At 38.1% G+C, this 9701-nt stretch overlaps 1 long non-coding RNA gene across 1 annotated transcript in view; it reads right to left on the bottom strand.

Moving 5' to 3' along the window:
* Positions 1 to 2064: 2064 nt before the first annotated feature.
* Positions 2065 to 9701, bottom strand: part of LOC122435055 — a 359541-nt gene continuing 351904 nt past the window's right edge. The window contains exons 7-8 of the long non-coding RNA XR_006267566.1: positions 5531 to 5705; positions 2065 to 3679 (exon numbers count right to left, since the gene is read on the bottom strand). This is a non-coding gene — a long non-coding RNA (uncharacterized LOC122435055). The remainder of the gene's footprint in view (positions 3680 to 5530; positions 5706 to 9701) is intronic.

The following is a 9701-nucleotide window of genomic DNA, read 5'->3' as shown; positions in this document are numbered from 1 at the left end:
GTGCTTACTCCTTGGAAGGAAAGTTATGATCAACCTAGATAGCAAATTAAAAAGCAGAAACATTATTTTGCCGACAAAGGTCCATCTAGTCAAAGCTTTGGTTTTTCCAGGAGTCATGTATGGATGTGAGAGTTGGACTATAAAGAAAGCTGAGCGCTGAAGAATTGATGCTTTTGAACTGTGGTGTTGGAGAAGACTCTTGAGAGTCCCTTGGACTGCAAGGAGATCAAACCAGTCCATCCTAAAGGACATCAGTCCTGAATGTTCATTGGAAGGACTGACGTTGAAGCTGAAACTCCAATACTTTGGCCACCTGATGTGAAGAGCTGACTCATTTGAAAAGACCCTGATGCTGGGAAAGATTGGAGGTGAGAGGAGAAAGGGATGACGGAGGCTGAGATGGTTGAATGGCATCATCGACTCAATGGACATGAGTTTGAATAAACTCCAGGAGTTGGTGATGGACAGGGAGGCCTGGCGTGCTGTGGTCCATGGGGTCACAAAGAGTTGGACATGACTGAGCAACTGAACTGAACTGGTGGGACCAGATGCCATGACCTTAGTTTTTTGAATGCTGATTTTTAAGCCAGCTTTTTCACTCTCCTCTTTCACTTCACCAAGAAGCTCTTTAGGTTCCTCTTTGCTTTCTGCCATAAGGGTGGTGTCATCTGCACATCTGAGGTTATTAATATTTCTCCCTGCAATCTTGATTCCATCTGATGCTTCATCAAGTCTGACATTTTACATGATGTACTCTGCATATAAGTTCAACAAGCAAGGTGACAATATACAGCCTTGATGTACTCCTTTCCCAATTTGAAACCAGTCCATTGTTTCATGTCCAGTTCTAACCATTGCTTCTTGACTGGCAAATATATTTCTCAGGAGGTAGGGAAGGTGGTCTGGTATTCCCATCTCATTAAGAATTTTCCACAGTTTGTTGTGATCCACACAGTCAAAGGTTTTTGCGCAGTCAATGAAGCAGAAGTAGATGTTTTCCTGTAATTCTCTTGCTTTTTTGATGATCCACGAGATGCTGGCAATTTGATCTCTGGTTCCTCTGCCTTTTCTAAATCCAACTTGAACATCTGGAAGTTCTCGATTCACATACTGTTGAAGCCTATCTTGGAGAATTTCAAGCATTACATTGCTAGCATGTGAGATAAATGCAATTGTGAGGTAGTTTGGACATTCTCTGGCATTGCCTTTCTTTGGGATTGGAATGAAAACTGACCTTTCCAGTCCTGTGGCCACTGCAGAGTTTTCCAAATTTGCTGGCATATTGAGTACAACACATAAACAGCATCATCTTTTAGGGTTTGGAGAGAGAGATTAAAACCTCTCAAGCAAACAAGTAGGTTTCCTGGTTTGTTCTACAGCCATGGTCATTTAATTCAATTCACTTCAACCCAACAATGATTAATCAAGCACATTAGTGCTGAAAGTTTTACTCACTCAGTTGTGTCCAACTCTTTGAGACCACATGGACTGTAGCCTTTCCACACTTCTCTGTCCATGGAATTCTCCAGGCAAGAATACTGGAGTGGGTTTCCATTCCCTTCTCCAGGGAATCTTCTCACCCCATGGATCAAACCTGGGTCTCCTGCATACAGGCAGATTTTTTTTACCATCTGAGCCACCAGGAAAGCCTATATAAGTGAACATGAGTGTTCAGTCAAGTGTTGGATGCCACTGTGGAGAAAGAGATACACAATACTGCTCCCACCCTTGAGAAACTCATAACTTCACTGTTTTAACAAGTGTATAGGGGAGTTAAGTAAACATATCAGGTAATACATGATTAAGCATGCAAGTGAATGGTACGAATTCTGAAGCAGTTTATAGGAGGGTAAGCTCTGGTAAATTGAAGCAGTCATAAATGACTTTGGAGAAGAAATGGAATGTGAGATGGGTTGCTTAAAATACAGTAGAAGTTGAATCATGTGCTATTTGAAAATATCCTACCTATTAACTGGAAGAGGGCTTCCCTGATGGCTCAGAGGGTAAAGAATCTGCCTGCAATGCATGAGACATGGGTTCAGTCCCTGGCTCAGGAAGATCCCCTGGAGCAGGAAATGGCAACACACTGAAGTATTCTTGCTTGGATAATCCCATGATAGAGGAGCCTGGCAGGCTACTGTCCATGGGGTCAGAAACAGTCAGACACAACTGAGTGACTAAACACACATTAATTAGAAATAGCAAGAGTGATCAAAATGTTATGAAATTTTGGTTGAGAACTAGTATTTCAGATACTCAGTTTTTTAGAAATTAACTGTAAAAATTGTAGTCAAGTTGCTTAGACAATCTGGACCTCAGGTTTTCTTCATAGGATGAGGGGACATGGCTAAATGATTTCTAAGGACACTGGGAGCAACACTATGTTCAGGCTGTGATTCAATGACTGATTCCATGCTCTGATGAATTATGTGCTTGAAGAGAACAACTGCCTTCCTTTTAAAATGATTGTAATTTTCATCTTTCACTGGTTCAGGCTAAGCTTTACACTTCACATAGCAGTCTTTGTATAAGTCTGAAACACAGAGTCTTACAGTGCCAGTCTGGTTACATGAATACATGAAGTGAATGGAATGTTTAAAAATAGGATTTGGTGAAAGCTGTGACAATAGACCTCCTGCCAGAGCTAGAGCTAAGGATTAATACGAGATCCCTGTGGTAAGATTGTTCAAAAAAAAGAAGCCACAGATCTGAATTTTTAGGTGAAATCTTTGGAGTTTTACATTTCTTTTAAACCATATGGAGGTCTATGTCCTCTTGCTGAAGCATGTGTAGTGCATATGCCAAAAGAAGCCCAAGGACTACCAGTTTGAAAGCCCTCTTGCAGTACACACTCTCTATTATTAATGATAAAATTCATACATAGGTTTATTGACAGACAATCATGTTGTCAATTCACATAACTCAAGATGAAAATTTTCTTTCATACACAGATGACACATTTGACTGAGCATCAGGAAGGCAAGAAACTGGAGACCGTCATGGGGTTGAATTTACCCTAAGCCACAATGAGTATCTGCTCACATTAACTCCCTTGAACCAACAGTATATACTTATAAGCTGGCTGGCTGGCTAGAGCCAATATGAGAGAGTACAATTTTTCTTCTCTGCATAAATTATTCCATACCATGGGGCAGGAATCAGTGCAGTACACGTCATTTGAAATTCTCAAATAGAAAACATTTCATGTTCCACTTAAACCCATTTTAGAAATTAGCTTTAATCTACCTGCTGTTCTCGGCAGCTGTTGCTAACAGATAGTTAATAAAGAGGGAGTGGATCCTTCCCCCCAAGCCCTGCTCTTCAGTGCTTATTTCATTAATAGCCACCTATGAAAAACAAATGGGTCCCAAACTTAGGGAAGTTGCTTTATTTGTTTTTTAATCTTCAAAAAGCAATCTATGCTGAGAGGTATGTAAGTCAACAGAGGTGCTTAAACCCATCACCACAGTTTCAATAACTTGACCAGAATCAGTAGTCATGGTCCCGGGGATGGTGGGTAAAAACCCAAATACACAACAACATATTTGAAGTATGACTTCAAGATGTAAGTAACATTCACTTAACTGAGAGACAGGAGGTTCCAGTTGTATTATTTCCTAGGAAAGGATCTCTCTTTCCAGCTCACAATCTGTCTTGTTTCCTCCAGGGTCTTCTATTGCTGGGAGGTCAAAAAGAAAGATTTCAGCTCTGGGGTTCCACTGCATTTGCATTTGCAAGGACTGTCACTTGGAACATTCTTAAAGGGACACACAAGGAGCTGAGCTCCACGCTATCAGAAGCTGGCTTATTTAGAATATAAATCTTCATGACATTATTATGTTTTTTCTAAGGCTTGTTCCCAACTGTCTAAAATGTTGGCTTGACTCTACAACTCGTTGTTTATTAAAATTCATCTCACAGACACAATGTACAGCTATTATCAGAAAAGGGCAATAGTTGAGATGGAATTGGAAAATGATTTAAAAAAACAAAGGGGAACACACAAAAACAATAGCCCAGGGGAAATGAAATTTTTTAGCTTATTCACAGAGAGAAATTTATATCTGAGATGTGACCCAGGCATCACTTCCTACCAATATGAGAAATAAACACATCTTCTGTGTTAGTATCAGAGGCCATGGAAAGAATATGCAATTTTCCCACAATGTAAGTTAAATGTAGAAAGAGAAGGAGCTATCAAAAGTATCATACAGTACTCCAATACTTTGCAACGCTCTTCTCCACACCAGCATTGTTATACATGTTATAACACTCCTATACATATTGTTCTCCCTGTGTAGGATGCATTAGTCCTTCAATTAAGGTGACTTACATCATTGAGCACCTACTCTGTACATAGTAACCTGCTAATCGCTAGTCACAGACAATTCTGGAATAAATAGGGCATGGTCCTTCCCTAATGGAGACTCTAATTTCACATTGCCTAGTATATGTTCAAACTACATCTGTGAATGTATTTAAAACTTGGCTTTAGACGTCTGTCTCCCAATACAAAGCTTTTTACCACCACCCCCAATATTTCTTTCTGTTATACATTATTAATATCATTTAATTTCTGTTTGCTTGCTACTTTGCCTTCATATTGCCTCAAATATGCATGTGTATCTACGCAGCTGGATGCTAAGCTCTTCAAAGGGATTGACTAGTCAAAGTATATATATATGAAGGACTGGGAGAATGGCATCAAGTGGTTAATTCCACAACTGCCATAGACTGAAAACATCTTATGCAATTCTGTTTCTAAACTCAAGTGCAAATTTTCATTATGAGTAAAATAATAATTTATATCCATAAGAAGACAGCTGGCTTAGAGTAAAAGAGTATTACATATGATGAGTAAAAACAGATTCAAGGGCTGTTATTCGGTTTACTGTATGACTTAGGGCAAGTCACTTCAAATCTCTGAGCTACAATTTCCATCTCTGTAAAACTGGATAAAAAACATCGGCCTTCCCCTCCTCTTACTTGAAGTTGTGAGACTAAAATTAGAAACCATGAAGTGTGTATCAATTTCTAGTCATTTTCATTAAATATTATTACTGGCTTTTAATAAAAATTATTATATTTTAATAACAACATTCTCTCATGAATTCTCTTCTCATTCCATTCCTTAAATATTTCTTCTTTTATTACATTGTATTACATCCATGTTCCAAAAAATTCCAAATAAATAAGGTGACAAGATATGCCTATACATGGTTTTGTAGTTAGTCTAGGAGCTCACAAATTTATTTTCAATTATCCTTTTAAAAAATTCATCTCTTTAACAAAAGGAAGCAAGGTATTCCAGGTGATCACATATTCTGTTAATAAAGCTACTATATGTGACACATCTAAGTGACAATTTTGAAAAATATATGATATAATAGATTACCCTGATAACAATTTAAGTTTTTATGACTGAGAAGGACATCAAGAATTGACAAAACTTTCCTAAAATTCATATGGAAATGCAAAGGATCCAAAATAGTCAAATGAATCTTGATAAGAACAAAGTTAGAAGACTTACATTTCCTGATTTCAAAACATATTTTGCAGCTGCAGCAATCAAGACAATGTAGTACTTGCATAAGGATAGACATACAGACCAATGGAACCAAATTGAGAGTCCATAATTAAATCCTTGTTGATTTTCAAAAAGGATGCCAAGATGATTCAATGGGGAAGGAATTCAACAAATTCTTCTGGAACAAACAGACATATCACATGCTGAGAAGTTTGGTTCCAAGCCAAAATCCTATAGTGACCTTTCAGGGCAGACCATAAGCAACTGTGAAGGTTTGATCTGGCAGGCCTAATGGAGGAAAGCTGCCTTCTCCACATCAGATGTGGTACAAAGGCAGTGTATTTCAAGCTCTGACGGGAACTGCAGTCAGATCCAACACAGGCCATGATCCTATGCACATCTGTATTCCTATCCCATGTGCCTCAGTGGGACTTACTTATCAAGGGCCTTATCTCCATTGTTTAGTACCCTTTTGACTCCAAAACCTTCCTCTTCTCCCTCTCCTCAGCCCCTGGGTCCATAAAAGGGCAAGAACCTTTTGTTTGACCTCTTGCTTATACTATCACAGTAAGAGAATAAAGGCTATGATGGTTCATTTCAACTTGACTTGTTATCATAATTCACTACTGTGACATCTAATACATGTAAAAGAATGAAGTTGAACCCCTAGCTCAGAATGGATCACAGACCTTAATGTAAGAGGTAAAGATACAAAATTCTTAGAACAAAAAATAGGTATAAATCACCAGACCTCAGGTTATACAGAGCCATCTTAGACAGGGCACCAACAGTAAAAGCAACAAAAGAAAAAGATAAATACGACTGTGTCAAGGCTTCCATGATAGCTCAGTTAGTAAAGAATTTGCCTGCAATGCAGGAGACCCCGGTTGGATTCCTGGGTGGGGAAGATCCTCTGGAGAAAGGATAGGCTACCCACTCCAGTATTCCGCTTTCCTTGTGGTTCAGCTGGTAAAGAGTCCGCCTGCAATTGGGAGACCTGGGTTAAATTTAAACCCTTTGTGTTTCAGAGGAAACCATGTAGAAAGTGAAAAGACAATGCATGTAAAGAGAGAACATATTTTCCCATCAGGTATCTTATAAGGGATTTGCATCCAGAATGCATAAAAATACTTACATGTGTGCGTGCATGTGTGCTAAGTTGCTTCAGTCGTGTCTGACCCTACACGACCCCATGGACTGTAGCCCACCAGGCTCCTCTGTCCATGGGATTCTCCAGGCAAGAATGGGTTGCCATTCCCTCCTCCAGGGGATCTTCCTGACCCGGTGATCAAACCTGTGTCTCTTACATCTACCTTCATTGGCAGGCAGATTCTTTACCACTAGCACCACCTGGCTTTTAACTGAACAATAAAAAGATTAAAAACCCAATTAAAAATCTATAAAGGATCTGAAAATATATTTCTCCAAGGAAGATATACAAATCGGCAATACATACATAAAAAGATGCCTAACATCATTAGTCATCAGGTAAAATGCAAAATAGAGCCATCCTGAGATACTGCTTCACATCCACTAAGTTGACTAAAAATTAAAAGGATAAACAGTAGCAAATGTTGGTGAGGATGTGGAGAAACTGAAACCCTCAGATACCGCCAGTGGTATTATAAAATGGTTCAACTACTATGGGAAACAGGCAGTTTTCCAAAAAAGCACAGAGTTACAACTACTGCCACCTGGGAAGCCCTATGGTATGAAACAGTGATTCAATTTCTGAGTATATAACTAAGAGAAATGAAAATACATTATTGCACAAAAAAATTATTCATGGATGGTCATATCAGCACTAGTAATAATAGCCAAAATGTGGAAACAATCTTAATGCCCATCAACTGATCAATGAAATTTAAAGATATGGTATATTCATACAACAGAATAGTATTCAGTTTTACAAGGGAATAAAGTAGATTCTTTATATAAAGTGACCAGAAATAGGGAAATCCAGAGATAGAAAATAGATTAATTACTGCTAGGGTTTGAATGGAAAGGGGATATGGGGAGTTACTGTTAATGAGTACAAAGATTCTTTTTGGAGTGATGAAAATGTCCTAAACTTAGATAGTGATGGTTGCAGAACATATGAATGAAGAAAAAAAAAGCATTGAATTTACTATTTAAAAGGGTGAATTTTATGGTATGTGAATTTTCCTGTAGGATACTTTGTGATGAGTATTAGCAAAGTCAGTTGTCATAACATTGAACAAAACAACAAAAATACTTGTTAAGAGAGCCTAATATCTGACAGAACTCTTGACAAATCCCTCTTATTATTTCTTTATTCATGCACACACAAACCTTTTCTCCATGCCCAGAAATAACTAATTTCCAAAACAGTATCATCTGAGCCACAGAATGATGTAATAAATAATGGGTTTCTACCAAAAAGACCAGGATGATAGTCCCCAATTTTGTTATCTTATGAGTGTATGTAAGTAATAAACCTCTTTCATTCCAACATCCATCAAACTGGAGCTCGTGTATCAATGCAATGTTTGGTGAGAATGTAGCAGCCACAGTGGAAAACAATCTGCCAGTTCCTCAAAAAGTTAAAAGTTAACATGGAAATACCCTATAATCCATCAAATTTACTCAAATTGAAAGCAGGTATTTAAATACAAATGTACAATACAGTTTATAATAGCTTATTCATAATAGCCAAAAACTGTAAACAACATGAATATCTATCAACAGATGAATGGGTAACCATTTGTAAGATATACACACAACACCCATAGACAAAAGGAATATTATTCATCCATAAAAATGGAATAAAGCACTGAGATATGGTATAATATAAATGAACCTTGAAAAAATTTTGCTAAGAAGCAAGACACAAAATGTAACATTTAATTCTAATTATATGAAATATCTAGCATTGGCAAATTTTATGGGAAAAAAAGTGGGAAAGGATTATTTTGTCTAAAAGATTATCTTCAAATATGTCTTCTATGAAGATTATCTCCAAACATGAATCCTTAGCCTCACATACACTAAGACTGAGGCTAGATATCAACTATTTGAAAAATTGGTATCTTAGATGAAATTCCAAAACTTGTGTGAAAGTTTCATCCAAAAAGGGAATGAATTCTTGATAAGAGTGTGTAAAATAGTCACTCTCTTTCTTGTAGCATCTAAATTAATCTAAAACACCCAGATGGTTGACTTATTTTTTCTTTTTCCATTCAGATATTTTTCCTTCTTTCCTCGAGCTCTAGTATGTTCTCTCTCCCTCTAATATTAAAAGCAAAATCAGGACAAACAAAATCTCCCAGAGCTTCCAGGAAATAGACAAGGTCAATGTAAACTGATCCTAAAAATATCCTCTAAACAAGTGTATATTTTCAGTTTTTAAAGCAATGTAAACCCCAGTGTAATGTAAACCCCATTACTATGCCAACAAAGGTTTGTCTAGTCAAGGCTATGGTTTTTCCAGTGGTCATGTATGGATTTGAGAGCTGGACTGTGAAGAAAGCTGAGTGCCGAAAAATTGATGCTTTTGAACTGTGGTGTTGGAGAAGACTCTTGAGAGTCCCTTGGACTGCAAGGAGATCCAACCAGTCCATCCTGAAGGAATCAGTCCTGGGTGTTCATTGAAAGGACTGATGCTGAAGCTGAAACTCCAATACTTTGGCCACCTCATGCGAAGAGTTGACTTATTGGAAAAGACCCTGATGCTAGGAGAGATTGGGGGCAGGAGGAGAAGGGGACGACAGAGGATGAGATGGCTGGATGACATCAATGACTCGATGGACATGAGTTTGAGTAAACTCCAGTAGTTGGTGATGGACAGGGAGGCCTGGTGTGCTGCGATTCATGGGGTCACAAAGAGTCAGACATGACTGAGCGACTGAACTGAACTGAAATAAAACCCCAGTGTTACCATTAAACTGGAATGGTAAACATACTGTCCTGGAGAAGGGAATGGCAACACACTCCAGTATTCTTGCCTGAAGAATCCCATGGACAGAGGAGCCTGGCGGGCTACAGTCCATGGCTTTGCAAAGAGTCAGATACGACTGAGCAGGCAAACACACTGTACCACTCACATGCCCATTTTCACACTGGTATATGTAAATAATTTATTGATTCATATAAAGAATCTAAGCATTCAAATAAAGAAATTTTATAATTTATTGCAAATACTTTATATAATGAT

The sequence above is a fragment of the Cervus canadensis genome, chromosome X (assembly GCF_019320065.1).
Source record: "Cervus canadensis isolate Bull #8, Minnesota chromosome X, ASM1932006v1, whole genome shotgun sequence".
In the NCBI taxonomy this organism is placed as follows: Eukaryota; Metazoa; Chordata; class Mammalia; order Artiodactyla; family Cervidae; genus Cervus; species Cervus canadensis.
Note: the sequence above shows the minus strand (reverse complement) of the source record. Positions and strands in the feature narration are given on the sequence as shown.